The following is a 22,747-nucleotide window of genomic DNA, read 5'->3' as shown; positions in this document are numbered from 1 at the left end:
AAATATTAAATTTGGACTTGGGCACGCGAAGAAAAGAGCTCAACAGTAACAGGGAGCTTTTGCTGCTACGAGGAGCACCTCCCTTCCTCTGTCCACTCCTCTCCCACCCTTCCACAGAGGCAGCCTATGATGTAATGCTCCTGCTGCTGATAGAGCAACCCCCTCTCTTGCTTTTTTTATATATTTATTTTTACCCCTCCCCTTCCGATTTGCTACTGCTGCCGTTGCACTCGCTGGTAGTGATAGTGGCGGTGGATGCGTGCGTGCGGTGCCGGTTCAACTGCATCCTTGTGCAGGGATCCCTGCAGAGCTTTCTTTTCTCTGTCACCACTTGAATGAGAGCCACTCCTACTAAGCACTGCAAGACCTTGTCCTCTGCTGATGAAAGGTAATTCGTCTGGCATCATGACAGAAGAAATTCACGGGGAAAAGAGGGGAAAGAGAGGAGGAGAGTGCGTGAAATAGGGAGTGATATACAGTACAGAGGGTTGACTGACTGTCCAGTTAGCTGCTGAGTAAATTGGTCTAGTTGCTGAAAGCTTCTTCTCGCCACAGTGCTGGATGTCATGGCAATTGCTCCCTCAGTGTGCGTGCATGTACTGTATGGTGTTGGTTTCCATGGTAAAGATGAGACGGATCCCCGTGCTGGCTCAGAGGTAATTCAGCATGTGTCGTGGAAAGCTATAATTACCTTTATTTTGAAATGATTTCTCATCTCCTGTGCAGAATTTTCCCTCAGGTTCTTTTTCTTTTTTTATGGATTTAAATATTTTTTAAAGATCACAGCTTTGTTACACTTTCTCTTATAAAAAAGAAGATTTGCATGTGATAATAATTTTGTACTTCCTTGGAATATTTGACCCATTTTGACTTGTCCGCTCAAAAAAAGAAAAAAATAATAACTGGGCGTGTACAATGACAGCCATGTAGCTGATACGAGCAAAGCAGTGGGCGTTATCTGCATGCAGATTTTTAACTGCTTCAGAAATGAGCAGCAGTTTGCAGAGCGTTGTGGTTACAGTGCTTCATCAAACACTTTTTTGATCGGCATGTGTACTTCCAGCACAGCATCACAGTTGGACGGTTCTAGATGGATAGTAGTTGATTATTTTCAGGAGTTGTTTAACCTTAACTCTTTCGCTATATCAAATGCTAACTTAATATTTCATATTTCGTCTGCCCCACATGTAGATGGCCTTATAACTAATTCATCTTGAGGGTTTTCCCTGTGTTTGAGTCATCACTCTTTTCCTCTTCCTTTTTCTCTATCTACTCATCTCACTGGGTCATTTCCCTGAGTACACAGTGCATTAGTGGTATAACATTTCTCTTTTGTAGTAATTGGCTTAATGAACTAACACGTCTCTGAAGCACAATCTCATTAGCTCTTTGGGATCATGATTTATTCTGGATTGCAATTTCTGCTTGGATTAGATAAAGAGTAACCATGCTTTTCAAGGTTATTTTATGGTTATCGCACTGGGTAGAAGTCATTTGTAATTGAAGGTGGTTGGACAGAGTATATTATTCATGAGAGCAGGCATACTGTATGCATGCTGTGACTAGGTTAAAACTGAAAGCAACAGTCCCACTTTCCATTTTCACCTCCAACAGTATCACCACCTTAAAGACAAGGTGACATCGACAGAAAAGCAGAATTTTAAAACATACTTAATTACATTTGAGGGTAGGATGCGGTATGAAAAAGTTCTGGGGACAGGTCCATAAACATCAAAAAGTCTTTCCCGATTTAAATGTGGAAGATTTCCAATTCAAGGTCATCTTCTTGGATCCAGACAGATTCCAGCACAAAAGCTCTTTATAAATGAACACTTAAACTGTGTGCTCATCAGCTCTTGTTTCAAGCTCAAATTTTATGTTTAGGATCACTTTTAGGTGGTAATGAAAGATGGCTCTCTGGCTACAACCAAGCAGTTTTTAGCAGAGGAGTTGAGAATTTTCAATCCGCGGAGGATGAACAGCATTGTTTTTTTTAAATTCAGTAAATTGCTCCATGAACTTGTACAATGTTATGTTTTCACTCAGGCAGTCAGTCCAGACTCTCTCTAATGTCCAGGTGCTTTTGAGGGAAAGATCTGAACAGTGGTGGTGGCCAGAAGCCTTCTGATAAAAATAAAAAACAAAAGCAGCAGCTGCTCTGAAAAACGATCCAGAGCTGTGCCAGAAGAGGATCTTGAATGTGAGATTGTGCAAATTTAAATTGGGTATAGGTTTTGACTTTTACGGACTTACTGACCTCTTGTACAATTTTATCATCAAGGCAATGGACTATGTTGAACAATGTGCTGCTAATTTCTGTGTAATGAGAATATCATCTTTTATTACAAAGAAAAGAACAAAAACTGGGGTCAGCAGTGTTACATTTGCAGGAAATGGCAGACCATGGTTAGTGTTTTTGTCAGGAAGAAGGCTGCAAAGGAAATTGAAAGTTTGGACAACACCTGTCATGACAGGATGCCTTTTGATTTTAATTAAACCTTTATTTAATCAGTAAAAAACCCTAATAAGATTAATAATCTTTTTCACAAATGTTCTGGCCTGAGATAGATAGCGCTATCTGAGATGGTGGAAGAAACAAGAGCTTCCGAAGAAAATACAACAAGAACATATAAAACTTCACTCAGGGTTCAAACCCAGGATCTTCTTGTTGTGATGCATTAATGCTAACCACCAAGCAACCATGCTGCTGCAATGGCAATCAAGTGGCTTGTTTAAAAGGTTTTCCCTCATTTTTTTCCAAGCCATCCAGTGCAGTGGACTGGTTCCTCTGTCGGGCCATTTTTGGCCACATGGACACATTTTTTATACCCCTGTTTCATTGGAACTAGAACTTGTAAAGAGACAGTTGAGTTCATTTGGGCATCTGACCAAGATACCTCCTGGATGCTTCTTGGATAAGGTGTTTTGGGTGTGTTCCACTAGGAGAAGGCCTCAGGACAGACCCAGGACACACTGAAGAGATTGTATCTTTTGGCTGGCTTGAGAAGACCTTGGTGTATCCCCTGGTAGATTTGAAGGTGGTATCCAGAACACCTCATTTATTTAATATGGGGGAAAATGAATGCAGTTTGTTTGCAGTCTTTCAGAAATATGTGTATATCTTTTTTTGTTAATTAATTCATTATACTGTCCCCATCAAAAGTTTAAGACCTCTTGAAAAATGGCAAAAACTCATATGTTGCATGGTTGGATCTTAATAGGGTTCCAAGTAGAGCTTCAACATGCAATAAGAAGAAACAGGAGTGAGACAAAACATTTTTGAGCATGCAATTTATTGAAAACAACTCTTAAACTGAAAGAAGCTGTTTTACAGCTGATCAAAAGTTCTAGGACCACACCTCCCAAAAAACCTTTAAACCCCCCCCCCCCCAAAACAGAAATCAAAGTTTCAAACATGAACTCAGTAATGAGTATCTCCGCTGTTATTGTTGATCACTTCAAAAATTTGTTGTGGCATGCTTGATGCAAGTGTTTCCTTGAGGTGAGTGGGAACATTTCTCCAAGTGGTAAAGATGGCAGCACGAAGGGCATCTACTGTCTGAAACTGTTGTACATTTTTGTAAACTTACCTTGCCATCCATTCCCAAAGGTTCCCGATTGGATTTAGACCAGGGAACACGCAAGATGGTCCAAAAGATGGGAGAAGTCCCTTGTCCTGTGGGCATTGTAAATGGTAAATGGCCTGTATTTGTATAGCGCTTTTCTAGTCCCTAAGGACCCCAAAGCGCTTTACACAACCTGTCATCCACCCATTCACGCACACATTCACACACTGGTGATGGCAAGCTACATTGTAGCCACAGCCACCCTGGGGCGCACTGACAGAGGCGAGGCTGCCGGACACTGGCGCCACCAGGCCCTCTGACCACCACCAGTAGGCAACGGGTGAAGTATCTTGCCCAAGGACACAACGACCGAGACTGTCCAAGCTGGGGCTCGAACCGGCAACCTTCCGATTACAAGGCGAACTCCCAACTCTTGAGCCACGATCGCCCCTATTGTGTACTGTAGTGTTGTCCTACTGAAAAACCCAGTCATTACCACACAGACGAGGGCCCTCAGTCATGAGGGTTGCTCTCTGCAACATCTTGACAAAGCCAGCAGCCGTTTGACGCCCCTGCACCTGCTGAAGCTCCATAGTTCCACTGAAGGAAAAAGCACCCCAGACCATTATGGCGCTCCCTCCACTGTGACGTGTAGAAAACATCTCAGGTGGGATCTGCTTGTCATGCCAGTAACGTTGCAAACCATCAGGGTTAATTTTTTTCTCATCAGAGAATACATTTTTTTTTTACCTTTCAATGTCCCATGTTTGGTGCTCTCTTGTAAAGTCCAAATGGTCAGTTCTGTGGCGTTCAAGGAGATGAGGCCTTTGAAGACACTTTTGGTTTTTAAAGCCCTTCAGTCTCAGATGCCCCATGATGGTTATGGGGCTGCAGTCGGCAATAGTAACTTTGGGTTGAGGATCGTCCAGTGTCTTGACCAACAGCCAATTGGATTCTCTGGCTCAGTGCTGGTGAAATTTTTTGGGGTCTTCCACTTGACTTTTTTGTTCCATTCCAAATGACTGTCTTACTGCCTCCCACCTCAGCAGTGATGGCGTGCTGTGAGAGACCCTGCTTATGCAGTTCAACAACCACTTCAAAAAGGGAACGTTTTTTTGCCTTTGCTATCAGAATGTCATGACAATGTGACTATCTGGCAGAAAAGGAGAGTGAATACACATTTTTGGACAGATTTGGCCTTTTAAAGGCATGTGGTCCTAAACTTTTTATCAGCTGCAGCACAGCCTGTTTTAATATATCTGTAATAATAAAAATATATCTTTGTACATCTGTATATACGAATTTCAGTTGCTTGTGTATATAGGACTTCCTTCTATATTTTATATTCCCCTTGCTATAAGAGCTGTGTAACACCCAAATTTCTAATTCGTGGGATAATAAAGGTTTATTCTATTCTATTCTCTATTCTAAAATATTTTGTCTCACTCTCATTTCTTCTTGCTGCATGTTGAAGCTCTACTTGGAACCTTGTTAAGATCCAACCTTGCAACATATGAGTTTTTGACATTTTTCAAGTGGTCTTAAACTTTTGATCAGGACTGTATTAAAAAACTTAAAACTGTATAAATGTAATAAAAAAGTAAATAATGTTTTAATTTACAGTCCAGAATGCAAAGATGTTCGATTTACTATCATTTAAATCATTTCCTATAAGTAAGAGTAAAAGAAAAAAGAAAAAATCTCATGCGAGAAGCTCAAACCTTTTTAAATTTTTTTGTTTTTGCTTGAAAAAATGTTAAAATTGTATCAAAATATATGCGTTTAAACTTCTGTCAACCCATCTGACTGTGTTGCAGTCTTAATACCGCAATATATTGATATCTAAACTCAAGAAAGATCTGTAAAAATGACCATGTATTTTGTATTTTATCAGTCAGAATCAGAATCCTTTTTTGCCATTACATATCAGATGTTCAAGGTGTAGATGTACAAGCAGCATTTAGAATAATAGCTAACAATAAAAACAAATCTAAAATACCACCGATACAACTATACAAATGCACAAGTGAATTAAATAAGATTAATACATACAATAAAAGATACCAAATCACGTTAAAAGAGCTGTTTTAACAGTCTGATATTTCTGGCTGTCCTGATTATTGATTTACAGCATCGCCTACAATCACTTAGTATAACCATTTATATTAATAACATCTAGCTCAGTATAAATAATCCAGAAAAATCACTGACTGTGCAAAAGGTCATATTTCCCACCAGTTTACTCTATGACATGAGTTGTGATAGCTCGTGGCTGCTAAATCAAATTTCTGGCTGTGTCAAGAGCAGATTATCCTCCCTCAATTGTAGGACATGGTTGTTACTGTATGTGGTAGTGGGAGGGGGTGTATGTGTGGGGGAGGGAGACCTGAGGTGGAAAATACAGGAAAGTTGAGCCGCTGCCACGGATATGTTGGGCCACCTGAGGAGCATTCGAGCTGTTCCTCTTGCTCTGTTGGATTTGAAACTGACCCAGTTGCTCTGGAGGTGCGCCCGTTTGCCCCGCTTTAACAAACTGTTTCTTTTTAAAAAGATAAAGATTGGAAAATAATTAGCGGAGGAAACGGCCACATGTTGTGACAAAGGTCATAATGTGGGAAGTTACACGTAGATTGCGGTGATTGGTTAACCGTGTGACCGTTAATACTGGGAACCTTTGGTAGCGGTTTCAGACAAGTGAGTAATGCATAAGATGGTGACACAGGGGAAATAACCATGTATGCAACTTTAATGACCAGGGTGAGTCACACGGGCCGCTCGAAAGCTTTTTCTCTATCAAACACACACACACGCACGCACCAGGTTTGTTCACTGGCATCACCTCCTGCCAGAGGGCACTCATCCCACAAACCCTCTCTGCTGGTGAGTTTCATGTGAGAGGTGGTGGAGTCATGCCTTTAGTCGTGTCATACTGAGCCATCACAGCTTCAATTTTTTTTCTCCCCAAACACACAAAGCACCGGAGGAAAAATCGCAACATCCCACATTCACAGGTGTGTCTGAAGAGAGTGTGATTGATCGTATGCTGGGTATCTCCCACCATCTGACATGCTGCTCCCATCACATTGGATGTGAAAATGAATCAGTCACCTCAGCTGCGCATCAAACTGTGTCATCTTTGCTGGTACTTTTCTGTATAGTTTAACTCATATTTGCTTAAATTAAAAATATTACAAATGCAAACATTAATTGAGTTTTTATATATATATATATATATATCCTTCAAGCTCGGGTCCTCTATCAGAGGCCTGGGAGCTTGAGGGTCCTGCGCAGTATCTTAGCTATATCTGTACTTAGTATCTGCTGGAGCCACTCGCCTAGCTTAGGAGTCACCGCACCTAGTGCTCCAAATACCACTGGGACCACCTTCACCCTCCACATCTTCTCGAGCTCTTCTCTGAGCCCTTGGTTTTTCTCAAGTTTCTTGTGTTCGTTCTTTTGGAGGTTGCTGTCATTCGGAACCGCTATATCGATCACTACACCCGTCTTCTTCTGTTTGCCTACCACCACTATGTCCGCTTGGTTAGCCCCACCATTTTTTTCTGTCTGTATCTGGAAGTCCTACAGTATCTTAGCTCGCTCATTCTCCATAACCCTTGGGGGGAAGTCACATTTTGACCTCGGGACTTCCAGGCCATATTCGGCACAGGTGTTTCTGTATACTTTGCCCGCAACTTGGTTATGGCGTTCCATGTATGCCCTGCATGCTAGCATCTTGCTCCCTGCTGTTATGTTCTGGATTGTCTCAGGGGCATCTTTACACAGCTTGCACCTGGGGTCTTGCCTGGTGTGGTCTACCACACCAGGCAAGACCACACCAGGTTTGGTATATGTAAAGAAATTAGAACAAGCTGAGATTTAAAGTAGAGTAGAGTTACTACTCCCCAACTGGTTGGTGAGTGGTGGCCAGAGATTGTGGAGGGCTGTCACTGAGTGGTCTCTAGGTTTGTGGGACTGGGGCTTTAGTGGCTATCACAGTGACTGCCTGCAACCACTCATCAAGCAGTTGGAAATACACATTTTTCCATAGCAAGGACTGGTGGCCAGGAAGTCAATGACCAACCTCTAGGCCTGTGTGACTGGGGCCCAAGTTCTAGTCTGAGTCTTATGACTGTCTTTGTCATTGTGGTTTGCTTGGTCATTTCAGGCGTGGTTTTGTTCCTATGTCTTTTGTCTCTGTCATCGTGTTTAGTGTTACTCTTTATGTTTCAGTGTTAAATTGTCCTTTAGTTAGTAATGTTTGCTGTTTCAGTTTTGTTTTTGTTTTTGTCTTGTTTTCATTTTACTTACTGTTTTGTTTCTTTCCTTCTTTTTTCACCACCTGCTCCAACTGATTTAGTCTCACCTGGATTTATCCACTCAATAGCAAACAGTAGTCCGCTAGTAGGTCTGTCATTATGCATCCATACCTTGTGCAAACTAGAAAAAAGTCATTTGAAACTCTTGTGCAGATCCCACACTTTCAGCTGTAGTAAATATGTCAGGCTTTATGCTGACAAGAAACAGTCTTGAGTGCCGTGAGTTCCTGACAGAGAGAAGGGAGCTTAGCGTTGTGTAAAGTGCAAAATGTAAATCAAACAGAAGAGTTTGGCGCTCCATAAAAGCTTCTGTTTGAGAATTGTTCTTTGTGTAAACATCATATGGGTTTAATGAAGATTTGGAACAAACTATTGCTGTTACCGTCAGACTGCAGTAGGATGATTTTTAACAACAAAGAGCTGTCGAACTTTGCCAGATCATCGCCTGACCTGGTGTCAAAGCTGTGCTAATATAAGTGGTATGAGGACAAACAAAGGCCTTAGCTGAGTAGTTGTGACTTTAGTAGCTTCACAACTTTGTTGACTGGAATTTTCCTTTTAGTTTGTAGCACTGAACAGATGCTTGAAGCAAGTGCCAGCCGTGGCCCTGCTGTTACTATGCAACTGCTGACAACCTGTAAGATGCACAGCAGTGTTTTCGCTAAAGGTGAAATATTTTCCAGCTCATGTTAACAACACTTTTATTGCTGAAAGTGAAGGTCTCAGGAGATCTTAGGTGCTTTCTTCTTTTTTTTGTTTGTTAAATGCTTGGCTTGAGCAGAAGCCATTTGATTGTCACAAGGTCATAAGTAGCCTCGGCATAAAAAGGTATTATTCTGACAAAATGTAGCCGCTAAGATAACGGCGTACAGTAAGAAAGAAGTTAGCCAGTTTGGTTTTTGTCTGTCACATTTTTCTATCACATGCTTTGCACAGTTACAGGGTTTCAACACATTGGATAGCACTGCGTTGACAAACACTGAAACAGAGTTGGGGGCCGTGGTTTCTCAGCTGTCTTCAGCGCTTCTGTCAGCCTCAGTGACTCTTAAGTGCTGCTATCTGGTGTGTTCCCATTAAACTAATATGTGAAACACGAGGGCTTATCGCAGCGCTGTAATTCCTCTGCAGTTATTCATTTATATAGAATGACTTGTCAGCACTTCTGCTTGCTGTGTGTGAAACATGCAGAGGCTGGAGAATGATCAAACTTGCATTTTCAAGTGGTCTTCTGGAATCAGAAAAGCTCATTATGTGTCACATGCTTAATGTTATCGAACTTAAAACTAACCCCATGGCTCTTCTCCACGATATCAGGGTTTATTTGCTTCATCAAACATTTCCAGCTATTTTGAGATTTTCAACAATCAGTAGATTGCTTCTGGTTAATTTATGCAAAATGCGGTCCACCGTAGTTGCTGAGTAATACGCTCTGAACAATATTTTCATTACCATATACAGTTGTGGTTTACATACTCTCATCATGGGCATGAATGTCATGGTAATTTTGTGTTTTTAATTATTTCTTTGAACTGTTCTTCTTCCAGTGTGGAATGATTGTACAGCATGCATCTTTAATGACTTCAAAAAAAAGAACTGGATGATTAATCGTTCATTTATTTTGGATTTCTCTGATCCAAACAGGCTCAAAATTATACATATACCAACACTAACATTCGTTTAAATGTCCTTTAACAAATGGTTCTTCCCAGAATTGGTAGATCTCATTGAAACTTTTGAAGTTTCCTGGCACAGACCCAAAATTTTGAATAACGTTGAGGCTGTTGCTTTGGGGCGGCCTCTTCAGAAGCTTAATGTTAGCCTGCTTTATCCATTGCAAAACCAGTTACGATGTGTGTTTGGAGTCATTGTCCAGACGGAATGCCCAACTGTGTCTAAGTTTGAGCTGTCTACCTCCTGATCCTGATCTGATGTGAAGCAGAAGAATTTGGAGGTAGTCCTTTTTCCTAATTTCATCCACTTTGTGTAATGTACCATTGTCACTGGCAGCAAAACAGCCTCAAAACATGACGCTACTATCACCGTGCTTGATAATCAAACTTAGCCTCACCCTTACTCCTCCAAACATACCTCCTGTCATTGTAGCCAAATGGCTTAAACTTTGTCTTGTCTGGCCATAAAAGTTTTGCAAATTTCAGTCGAGCTTGTAGGTGTCAGTTTTGGAGCATAGGGCTTCTTTCTTGGTTGACACTCCCTGTGACGTGACAGTGACGCTAATGTGACTTCAATCCTATGATGAGTCTTTGTATATAAACAGTAAGCAGTATCAGTTTTATTGTTAACACATAAATATTAACCTAAAACCCTATAATAATAATAATAATAATAATAATAATAATAATAATAATAATAATAATGATGATGATGATGATGATGATAATAATAATACAACTGCCCTTTCAGAATATTAATAGATAAAAACAAGGAATTATTCACTCAGTTTTTCAAACTTTGTACTCCAGTGTCTTCTTTCTCCTAATATTTATGCTTAACCTAATTCCAAAAGCAGCTTATGGCCAACCATCCCTGAGTAATGTCCTCATAGCCTCCTCTGTGGTAGTTAACCATTTCGCACAGAGGAGCATTTCTGTGTTTGCTAATTGTAACTGCAGGAGTGCAGTTTTTGTTGAAGTCATAAAGCAGACGCAATGAAAAGTGACATTTTCAGGGCACGCGCATTAACTGGGCCAGTTTGTATCTGTTTGACTGGTCTGCTCTATGCGTTTAGACATCTGTCAGAGAAGTCCTACGGATTGTTTGAAACTGTCCGCTGCATGGCAGTAGCAGGTGGTTTAGCTCAACAAGAGGTGTGCCACTAATCTGAGGGAGGTATCCAGTAGACATAAGTTATAAATAGGTGAGTGAGTATCCTCGCTGCGGCCTCAGTGTGGAGTCGACTTCGTAAAGAGACACTGAGCTGAAATTCAGAGTCCCAACACCTCAAACTTGGCATCGCATCGCCCTCCTTAGCAGTTGCCTAAAGTGTATAATTAGCATATGCTATTTTCGAAACAGGCGTCCCCGTCTCAACATGCTGCTATCTTACACTTCTCTCTATTTACCCTGCAAATATTTTCGGAGCAGGCATGTAAAGTTTTTTTGGTAACACTTCGTTTCGACTAGACTTTTTAAATACTCTAATGTGTATTTATTAGCATGTTTCAAACAAACCTGAGGTATCAGCACATTAGTATACATTGTAAAAATCATGATTATTATTAATATATTAAGAAAATTATTAGAGCTCTGTTCATAAAGCACAAAAAGAGGTGATTCTTTGGAGTCTGCTGTCCCCTTTATAAGTAATGAAAAGGCCTCTTCTAAGACTTTGCATCACCTCTGTCGTACTTTCAGTGTCATGGCCTGAAAACATTGCCCTTGCTACTGTTGTGTGTATTATTTTAGAACTGGTATGTGGCTCAGCTTCACATGCAGGACTCTCTTCTTCACGTGCCTCTCATGTAGCCTTAAGTTCAGTGGATCTCGGCTCTCACTGATTTACATTAAGTCCTAGGACTTTAAAATAAGCACGAAACGGTTATTGTTGGAGCATGCAAAAGGACTAATGCTGCTTTAAAGTTTTAAATATGTAGGAGGCATTGCAAGAATGCTTTTGTTGCAATGCTGTGGCTACATGATAAAATTCTAGACATTTCTGTCAGATTTCTGATGATTAACTTGGAAAATGAAAAGAATGTTCCCTGCCAAGACGTAAACAAGTGAACCCTCATGCTCGAAGCTGCGTGTTAGTGACATGTTTCACAGATATACCATCCAAAGAGAAAGAAGTGATCCTTTTGATCGTCAGATTTTACTTCACGGAGGTTTAAGTCTGAAATAAAAGAAGCTGTAGCTGTGGTTGGGAGGTATTTGTTTTGAGCAGACACTGTCTCAAGATCCGAATGACTATTAGAAAGAAGTATTACTACTAATAATAAGATGGGAGAGCTGCAAAAACAAGTTTACCACATCTCAATTAACACTAGTGAGGATCTTTGTTGTTCTATTTGTTATCAAAAGTTTGTGATGGCTAGATTTTTATTCAGGAATTTAAATTTCCAAATAAAAGACTAGGAATACAGATTTATTAAAGGCTGCACATTCTAGCTTTAACTTTTCACTGATCCTGAATGCAAATCATTTCATATATTTTAAGTATATATATTTAAATATAATCACATATTTAAGAGATTATAAACTGGTTGGCTTAATCCAAAAAGTGTTGAAATCCAATCTGCTTTTGTGTCACTATAACTAGTAAGGAAGCTTCTATATGTTACTCGTATCAGTGGAGTCTTGTCCAAAAAAATAGTTTTTGCTGTTGTATTCTCTCTTTATGTTTTCACAGGGTTTCTTTCTGAGCTTTGGAGAGGAATAGTTCATGCTCAGTTGTTGCTTTTGCATAACATTGTAGGAATTCTCTTTGAAAGCACAGCCAAAAATGTAATGACCAGAAAATGACAGGACATTAGTGTATTTATTTGAATTTTTAAAAACAAACGATGTTGGGCAAAAATGCCAAGAACTTCTTAAGTTCACACTAAAGAGGAATGTTAGGATATGCATACTAAGTAAAAAAAAATATAAATCTGATGTTAATAGTTTATTGTCTATGTGGTTAATATTAGATCTGTTATGTGTCTTTTACTATTGCTTATATGTTCTTTTTGATCTTCATTGCTAACTTCCCCCATGCAGGATAATGTGAGTGTTTCTATTTTACTCTGAGTCATTAAAGTAGTGCAGAAGGTTGCTGGATTAAGAAAAAAAAGAAAAAATGAGTCAACATCAGACTTGTAGAAGTGTACCTCCCTCCCTCTTGTGACTGTGTGTGGGCGGAGCTGCAGTCTGTTGAGTGGCCAGGGGGCAGGCTGTAGTAGACTCTGTGTCAGACAGAGGGAGAGTGTGGACGTACGGACTCAGAGCTGTCATCTGAGAGAGATTTAAACTTCTCTGTACCTGTGGATTTTTTTTCTTCAGACGTCCCCCGCTGAAAGAGGGACTGATCTGCCTGTGGGCCACCTAAAGGAAAGCCGTTTTAGATCTGACGTGAGTTTCTGTTTAACAGCTGACTGGGACAGAGTGTAAGTAATGCTGTTACAATGACTACCCTTGTGTTCATTAACTGCGTGGTGCCGTGGCTGGATGAATCATTGATGCGAGTGCGCTGCAGTTCTGGTTACCTGTTAAAACAATGCTAGAATAACCTATCATTTGCCTGTTGGAGAATTATGATGTTTTTATGAGTGAGTGCCCATGTGAGGTTAGCTTCTCTCTTTAAAAGGAAAAGTGGGTGTGAGTTGACGTGAGACAGACCACCATCCTCTCCACTAGGTCTTTATCGTAAGGTGATAGGAAGGCAATGGGGTCATTAAAAACCCACTCTGAGTGCAGCCTCATGCATGTGTGTGCAGTGCGTTCGTATTTGTGGGTCATTGTTTACATGTAGGAGATACCCATGCATTAAGTGATGTTGATCTTGGACTCATTTCCCTTAGAATAATAAGTATTTGCCTGGGTGTGTTACATTTTAACACTTTTTGGCATGTATCGGCTGTCTCTAGCGTCTTTATGCTGAGGCACAGCTCTTCAGGAGTGAGCCTGTGTCTGGGGGTTTGGGCTCCTATTTGCAGGCAGAGGGTAGGAAATGTGGGTGCAAGTACCCCTGCATCCTCTCCGAGCTACTTTTTGTAAATCAAGAAGGGTATGGAAAGTCAGATGAAAGAACAGAATCATCAGCATGCACTTTTCCAATTGAAATTGGAATCCTTTTTTGGAATTTTGTGTGATAGCATATGGAAAGATCAAATAATGTTGTCACTGATATGCTGCTGGCAAAACATTCTACTAATGGCAAACTGTCAGAAATGTGGTTAGCAGCCAATCAGTAGAAGGATATGGTTGATTTTCCCCTATTGGAGTGAGCTTTAGTTTTATTATGTTGCATTTAAAAATAACTTGTGTATTATATTGTCTTTTGTATTCTTACATCACGTTTATTTCATTTCCCTAATATAAAAAGGCTCAGTATATATGGAAATAGTGCCGTCTGACTAGAATAACTTCCGGTTGTGAACTTTGGAGGTTTCAAGCTTCCCCATAAGCTTTTTTTTAAGTTGCATATTTTACTGCAGCTGGCTGTGCGTACAATCATGTTCTCTTTTAGGTGTCAAACTCTGTATGTTTATCATTTCGCACAGTAAAGGTCATTCAAAACATCCAGGCTATTTTTTGGAGTGGACTTTTTGGAGTGGAGGGAAACTTTACCATAAAACAATCTGAATCACTGTGATCTTACAGGATACATCCTCAGGAAAACTTGATATCCTCCTTAAAAGCTTATCTGTGTTTGTCTAGCATCTATCTACCAACAGGGGACATGAGAGATAACCCTCACAAACAAGCTTGCACGCAGACACAGATTCTCAAGCGATCAACAAACACCCAGCAGAACGGGAATAAATGCGAGCTTTCATGAATTTTCAAGAATGGCGGATTATTCCACAAGAGGGTGGAATATAATCAACAGTGCTATCACATTTGTGGCAGGGATGGTCTTTTTTTCTGGCCCGCTATATGGAGATTGGTCTGTCTGCTGTAGGAGAAAAGCTTGTCTGTGCTGACCTTGGCCTGCTGTTTCTTTTGGTTTGATCCACAAAGAAAACAGCTGGCAGTTGCATTCTGGATGCCGGCGGCCTCGACAATGAGCTGCCTGTATGATGCTGTCAGAGAGGCTTTGGCTCGTTGGTAAAGGATGGTGCCTGTTATATCAATAGCTAAAATCCAGACTTCACAAAAAAGTTAAATTTATGACATGGTGGTTGTTGCTTGTAGTGAGAGCCTGCCTTGACCTGAACGCTGCTGAAACATTCCTCTGCAGACTGAAAGTGTGTTCGAGGCGCTGCTGTGCTGCATCGAGTCTGCTCAAAGTAGTGTAAGCAAGGCGGAACTGTGGGCTGTCAATGGTAGCAGCTCAAAGCAATAAGCAACCTGTTGCTGATTACTAAATCTGTATTGTGGAGAACAGACAAAGAAGAAATTAATCATACTGCATCACACTGTTTTACCACAGCTAATCCTCCGTGCTGGCCCCACGTTCACATTTCTAGTTTGTCAGCACATCCCAGGGGTATTTTCTCAGCTTTAGGCTGCTCTCATCCTCCTTCATCTGTTTATATTGTCAGGTTGACTCTTGGCCCAACATAAAGTGTGCATATGCGTGTCTGCTATGTACAGCATTTGTACTATATGTTGGTTCTCAGCAGTTGCGAAAAATATTTTTAATATGTGTTCAGCCAAAATGTTGCCCAATGACATCCCTGATCTATACTTACTGCACTAACCTCAGGTTTTATTTTGCATTCATGGTGTTTCTTACAGAGATGTTCCTGCAAATGAGCCCTCAAGTAAAATAAATAAACTAGAAAGTGAAGATTTTGGTAACTTTAGGTCAAGTTACACGATTCTCATCAGCAGGTGGAGTTTACTTAGCGGTCAGGAAATCTCAGATTATTCGGTTTCTTTTCCTGAGTGTCGGCAATCGTCTGTAATGCCTTAACAGTTCAAACTAGTCTCGCTGCAAAGTCCATGTACTAGCTGTTCTGGACTTTTTAATCACGTCACATGTCCTTTAGATGTTGGGATTTTATCTGACTTCCTTTACGTTTTTTTAAGTGTTGTTGAAAACAAGACAAAAAAGGGTTTATAGCCGGGGTACAGAAGGGAAGGGCCAGCCACTTGTAACCTTAAGGTTAAACACAGGCCTTCAGGGAGTCCTATTACTGTGTACTCACTGATGGGAACTCTGCAAACATGCATTCTGGGAGCACAGCGGGCTTCTCTGTTTATTCCCAGTCTAGTGCTGTGCCATGGTGTGGGAAATGACTGTGGACATGGAACATGGCCAGATCAGTGCTCTCGCGTCAGCATCTCCTAGACCCACACATGTGCCTTTTTAACCCTCATGTAACACGCATCGAAAAAACGTCACATCCACAGGAAGTACTGCGGGACCTTGTCTTGTACGTGCAGCGCTCTATTTTAACTGCACACAATCATTTGAAACAGATTTACAAAACTATGTGGAGTATGTTTACACATGTGTCAGCATTTCCTACTTGCTGGTGTGAGAGTAGCAAAATTCCCATTTCAGGGTATATTTCTGTCACTCGTCACCTCGCACCTGTTCCTCGTGCATGTTTCATTATAAAGCTGTATTTTAAAACTTAAAGCTATAAAAAGAACGCATCGACTATTGGATCACATACAGGAAATGTACATCATGTCACTGTTAGTGGTTGAATTTGTTTGTGTCCATCCTGATGTGAGTGCGGGAGTAGCTCTGATGATTGAATCAGCCTCCAGCCGAGCCTTGTTTGGCAGCTTGTCCCTCCCCCGTAGCCGTGATTTGATATCTCTAAGCATTCCAGGTTATGCCCTTTACTCTGCTAATGGTGCCACTGACCCTTAAAGACATTCCTGCGGCAGCTCTCCAATCACACGTCTGATTGCCCCTCCTTGTAAACATGCTGTCTTGTAACATTGTGATTACTTACTTTACAGAGACATATTCGATGGACATTGGCTGAAACCCCTAACTGACATAGTTTCTCTTCTCTAACCTTGGACACAAATAGTACAATGTAGCCCACTGCAAAAGGCACTCTCGCCTCTCATGTGTCATGTTGCACAGAGCTCAAATATTACACACTTTACCTTGTTGTAAATCTGTTGATCAATTTTTATGAGAGTGCAGGTGTGGTTTTAGTTAGCTAACTCTTATGTGAATATGTAGGCCCTGCTTGGTTGTTTTGAGGTGTCTGAAAGTCCTTTGCCCTCAAAAATGTTGACTTTAACTTTATGAAGCACATGAACAGTTGTGGTTTGCTAATTAAATAGATCATCGGTCTTCAGTCTTTATTGCCAATTATGTTGAATTTGGCTCTTGAGTGTGACCTTTCAGAATACTTTCTGCTTTCATATATTGAAATGACGATGAGTCATGTGAGCCAGTTGGATGGTTGCACAGTTGTAGCAAATCTACTTCTGTATTTCTTTGTTTTTTAAAAAACAAAAAAAACAGAAGGCCTTTTATAGATTGATCCTGTTTTCTGACACAGTAACGTGATCTCTTTCCCTCTCTACGCCTGCGGTCCGAGAGATGGAAACAGAAATGGAGCAAAGGGGTTAAATGCAACAGAGCCCACAGGACAGCAGTAGACTAAAAGCTTCCTGTGGCAGAGCAGAGTGTAAGCCGGACCTGGCAGACAGGCTGGCAGGGCAGATGTTTTAGGTGAGAGGCACAGTAGATAGCTCTGGTTGAATAATTCATCAGATCGGATTGAAGATGAGATATATTAAGACAGAGTACACAGGCCATCCTATGGCCTCTTTCAGCACTTTTTGTGCAGCATGAGTGGCTGCAGGGCTCAGATCCCCCCGCATCTCTGCTTTCTTTCTGGCAGTTATCCACTAGAGTCCGGGCAGTGCAGGAGACAGTTATAGATGTGCTGGCTCTAGGTCTAGAGAGGCCTCCAGACATCTGGAGGGGTTGAAGTTGTTCGGCATGCAGGTGCAGTTCAAGCTCACAGCAACTAACACTGCTGATGACTTCTTCTGTGGGGACTGGGTCTTATTGGGGCATAAAAATACATAAAGAAATACTTTTTTCAGTGATTGGATTGCTTAAACTCTAAAAAATCAGTACCCTGACTAAATCTAAACAATCCTGCACAGAGCTCAGTTTATCAGGTATCTGCATATTAAACTGTTTCAAGTATTAAAATGTCTTCTGGCCTCGCTTTTTGTCCACTTCTCTTTCTGGTTTGTTTGTGATCCAAGCAAAACAAGGCTGTTTATCCTGTCCCAGCTCATGCATCAAATCACTGACTTTACATCTTATAGTTTATAAATAATGAGATGAATCACTTGCTTGGCTCATGGTAACGTCAGAGACCAGCTACAGAGCAGCCTCTTGGGTTTACTGGATGTTTGTTAAGAGAGACTTGAATGTTCCTGTTATCTGCTTATTATTTTTATAAGCCTAAATGAAAATGTGACCTTTTCTGGTTTACGGGAATGTGCTTCATCATTATAGATAATAGGATTTTTTTCCACGTTATCTGTAAATTCAACTGAAAAAAAAAAAGACGGCTCGATGTTATCTGCTGAATTTCCTAATTTAGTCCTTTCTTGTCTGCAAAATAATAAACCATCCCTCAGCACCTTCACGTTGTGAAATAGGTGAGGAAATGTGCGCCTCTCTGACATCACAGTGAAAAGGCTCAACTTTCTAGTAACACACCATTTCACCTCCATCTCTCCATGACATCAGCTCCCACCTACACGAATCCAGCTGGGCGCCGTGCAGACATGTCAGGGCTTCGATTGTATCTCGAGCACACGCTGGTGCAAACATGGAGCTACGTGAACTTTAAGGGTCTTTATTATATGCACTGCAGTTCTGCCTCAACTGACTGCTCAGAGCAATTTGGCGTTAAGATGTCATGAACTGGGATGTTTGTTCGATTATTCTTTTTTGTTGTTGTTGTTAAAAAATTACTCAGTAGAATTGAAGCAATTTTTAACATACCCCTGTACCTGCAGGCAAGCACACTGAGCTCTGTCATCTGATAGTTTGCTAATCCCCTGATTATGCTTGTCTAGTTAAGTAGAAGAGTCAGTCAGTCATCCATTAAATCATCAAGCCACGGGATCAGTGTTGGGCCATATATTTGCTGTGTGCGCGATTTGTGTTTGCGATTTAAAGGGCAAATAAAAAAGGGCAGGAGGATAAAAAAAAGTAAAGAGCAAACATGTGAAGTTGAATCTAAACTGAGCAGTGCTGGCATGACAAGTGTGACCTTGAGTATCTGGATCAGCAGCACCCTATAGGCAGATACTCTTGATTGACAAGAGCTCATCTCCCCCGTATGGTTTACCAGATTCGCTGCCCTTATAGGTCAGATCTGGTCGTCTGGGATATTGGATCTCAATGATTGGAATTTAACCCAAATATCATTGTAGTGACGGATTCTCAAGATAGCTCGGATGACTAGGATACCAGCGTTTAAGTGATGGCTGAATACTTCGCGTTAGGAATGCGCAGCTTGCTATTGATCGGTACTAAGTGAGGTCACTTGATGTGGGTGGCAGCTGCCCCACTCTCAGACCCCATATAAAGAACACAGACTACCCCCCACAAAAACTTTTTAATGTGGTTTGTTCGCCAGATAAAGAGGTCAAAAATTAACGTTTCAATCACTGAATCTTAAGGGTTAACACTAGAGATAAGACACAACTGAACGAGTATGACTGCAAGCACAGGAAAGGAGTCATTCGTCATTATTTGTGTAGTCTCATGAGCTCGGTTTAGAGAACTTGGTTTTTGGTCATTGTTAGTGGACTTCCCTGAATCTCACTGAATGTGTTGTTGAAGAGCAATAAGCCTTTCAAAACATGCATTTTGCTTCAAGTGGAAGGCTCGAATAAAAGAAGGAAAAGTCTACAATTCCTGTCATGTTAAGAGCTGTGGATACTTAAATAAAAGTTTAGCAATAATCAGATTTACAGTCATATCGCTACTGGTGAACAATCACTAGTTGCTACTTCAGCTCTTGGTATTGTAAATCTAAATCACTTTCCACATGATTGGATTAGGCTATAAACAGTTCTCATAGGTGTCATTTTATACAGACTGCACAATAGATAATTACAGCGTGAACATGAACTTGATTACACCTGCTCGGACACGCCTTTCCCTGGGCTATCTTTGTTTCTAGCTAGATTTTCAAAAAAGCTTTGGAAGTATTACATTTCTCATTTTATTATATGCTGACAATGTTTCTTTTTAACTTAATTTTATTATTCTTATGGTTTAAGTGATTTAAGCATCATAGTTTTCATTCCAGTATTCTTTTAGCTTCATAATCAATATTCATTAGACTGAAAGTTTGGTTGATTGCATTTTGTTCAGAATTGCTTTATTTGTCTATTTTAAAAAAGGACTGAAGGTCACCAGCATGTTCAATCTGTGAGGTTTACAATGTGCTTTGTAGCCTTGATGCTCTTGACATTCGGTAAAAGCTGGTCTGTGGCCATTTGGAGAAGTGGACGTTCTGAGCCTTTTATCATTTGTACACAGTGATGGATGGGTGCAGCTCTCTGCCCAGTGGCCTATAGCCTGAGCTTGTGTGTAAGCCTCTAAGCTACTGGAATGCGTGCAGCTTCTTGCTGCGGACATCAAGCGGCAACAGCCGCCGTGTTTTGTTTACGCCCTTTCATGGATGCCACACCAGCCTAATCGATTTTAGCGAGGTTAAATATTTCAATGGATTGTTGTTGATTGAACGATCCATGAGTTTACATGGGCGGCAAATGCAAATGCAGCACATCACTTCGTTTTTGAACTGTCCACAAACTTGGTTCACTTTGCTTTTTCTAAGCATATAGTGGGTTTTTTATGGTTGTTCAGTTTTATATAACATATGCTAAATAGTCTCATGAGTCAAAAAAAAAATTAAAAAGTTAATCTTTTATTCTTGTAAAACACAGGTTGGTAACATTTTTTTGGTGACAGCAGACAAAAAAATCTGATAATAACCTTTCAGCTTAAGCTGTCCAAGTAGAAAAAAAAGTATAATTTACAGTACTGCATTGAGTCCTCAACATAGTGGACATTTATAATTTGGTGTCTCTGCATTAATGAAACCCTTAATATCAAGTTCCCAATGAAATAGTCACTTATTGTTACAGAAAGAAAGACATCTGATTTTGAGTGTATATACTGATTGGAGAAAAAGGCTGACTATAAGCTGTGGCATACTATAATGAGCAAACTTGATACATTTACAGTCTCTTGCATTTTGTTTTATAAGTGAAACAAATGGTATATTACTACCAAATGTTTTGGTAATGTAATTATATTTCTGGGAAGGTGCATGTGAGCTGTGCCATAGGCTACCATGTAGGATAACTCAGTGTTATAAATGAAAAGTAAGAGGGAGGAAGTCCTGTCAGGCTTTAGAAAATTTAATGGAAGAGTTTGGCCAACATGTACATAATATGTAGGGCTCAAAAGGTTAAGCAGAGAACTTTCAGCTTGCCAGACTTGGCAGCATGTAGTTCAAATCCTGCATGATGCCAGAATTCAGCACTGACCTATTGTTTCAGCATATGAAGTGCATGCATATATGCAAGGGCTCATCTAGCAGAAGGGAAGAGCTGCAGCTTCTTTGGAATAATTGGTACTGCAGATTTAAGCTTATTCTGACTTTATTGCTAACATGCTGCTCTTTTTTAGTCTGAATCAGGTGTATTTAAAGTTGTTCCAAACAAAGTTTACTATTAGGAAGAGTGAAAAGCCATCCATCATAGAATGGTAAAATGTGAAATCATTTAAAAACTGGATTAACAAGCTACATTTTCATGCAGTTTCTGTGGGAGACATTAAAGGTGTTGCACTAGAATAAACATTACCACAGTAGTTAAATAACAAAAGCTAAAATGAGAGCTACAAAGGGAATGCAGTTCCTTGACCCTTGCTGGTGAAATGGGTGTGTATGATGGTTTATTGGTTTTGGAAGTTTACAGTTAACGGGTGACACATCAAGTGTCATAAAAGGTGTGGACGTTATGACATAATCTGACATCATCACCATACGACAGTTCAGACAGCATAACTTTATGCTTTTAGTACTTGAATTTTTCAGTGTGTCTTCTAAAACATGAAAACTTTATTTAAACAGCCTCAGAATACTTTGTTGGGCAGCTGTGACTTGGGTGGTAGGATGGGTCATCTACAAATTGTAAGGTTAGTGGTTCAGATGCCGTTGTATCCTTAGAGCTGTACCCTGAGTTGCGCCTGATGCATCCACTGAAGTGTGAAAGTTAGTAAGCGCTTAGATAGTGATAGATAGTGTTGTATTATGAATGTTTGTGTTTGGTTGAATGAGACTTGTAGTAAAAAAAGAAAAGAGTGGAAAGTGGAAAGGTGCATACAAGTACCACTCCATTTAACTTTACTTGTGTTTCACATGCTTATCTTTGAAAAAAAAAAGTTAGTGGATGTAAACAAGGAGAAGCACGGTACAGAACCTGAGGTGAATGGCTGTTATCTCACTGCATTGTGGTCGATATTTCACTCCAGTAAACGCAGACAGGATTTTATTGCAAACAAGTGGAGACATTTCGAATGGCACTAAGTGTTTCAACAGGCCTGACCTACTTTCAGCAGCCTGGGCTGAAACGGTTTCTCACCTGGCAGCAGGCAGGAAGCCTCATAAACTAAAGGCCCTCAATATCTTATCCAGTACTCTGAACAGTATATTACTCTGTGCTTTTATTTCTGCTATAAAATAGTCATCGAAGAATTTGTCACATTAGCTGGAGCGCATATGGTCACTCTCACGGATACAGGCTGTTACTCTCAGGCAACAGTTTGAGAGGGTGAGATGGTTAGGATGTTTCCTGACAGTGAGAACTTTAGCCTGCTTCCATCTGTAGAGTAAACTTCTTAAGCTGCAGATTAGCAACATAAATAAATATAATCATTACCAAACCTCTTACATGTTGTTTATAAGTGGAAAACTCTTTTATTTCACTGAAACTGCAAATTCATAAGTAGTTCAAGATTGAAGCTGAGGCACTGTTTGCAGGTCACTCCATCCTCCTCTCAGTAGTTATAAAAGAATAAACATTTATTGTAGTATGAATAGTACTATAAACATTTGTGGTGTAAACAGCAGTGATTTTCTTTAGTGCCATTCCACTAAATGTCAGGACACGCAGTATTATATTTCAGAGTAAAGAGGAACATCTTTTTGTTTTGCAGATCCAACTGTTGAACAT

At 40.4% G+C, this 22,747-nt stretch overlaps 1 protein-coding gene across 2 annotated transcripts in view; it reads left to right on the top strand.

Annotated features, from left to right (window-relative positions):
- Positions 1–254: 254 nt before the first annotated feature.
- Positions 255–22,747, top strand: part of sema4ba (sema domain, immunoglobulin domain (Ig), transmembrane domain (TM) and short cytoplasmic domain, (semaphorin) 4Ba) — a 53,400-nt gene continuing 30,907 nt past the window's right edge. The window contains exon 1 of one of the 2 annotated variants that reach the window (XM_035907117.2): positions 255–388. The gene's annotated coding sequence lies outside the window, so the exon portion shown is untranslated. Of the gene's footprint in view, positions 389–12,795; positions 12,985–22,747 lie in introns of those variants that run through there. The other variant, XM_006789359.3, reaches the window with a different exon arrangement.

This window comes from Neolamprologus brichardi, chromosome 7, assembly GCF_056152115.1.
Source record: "Neolamprologus brichardi isolate AB-2024 chromosome 7, ASM5615211v1, whole genome shotgun sequence".
In the NCBI taxonomy this organism is placed as follows: domain Eukaryota; kingdom Metazoa; phylum Chordata; class Actinopteri; order Cichliformes; family Cichlidae; genus Neolamprologus; species Neolamprologus brichardi.
Note: the sequence above shows the minus strand (reverse complement) of the source record. Positions and strands in the feature narration are given on the sequence as shown.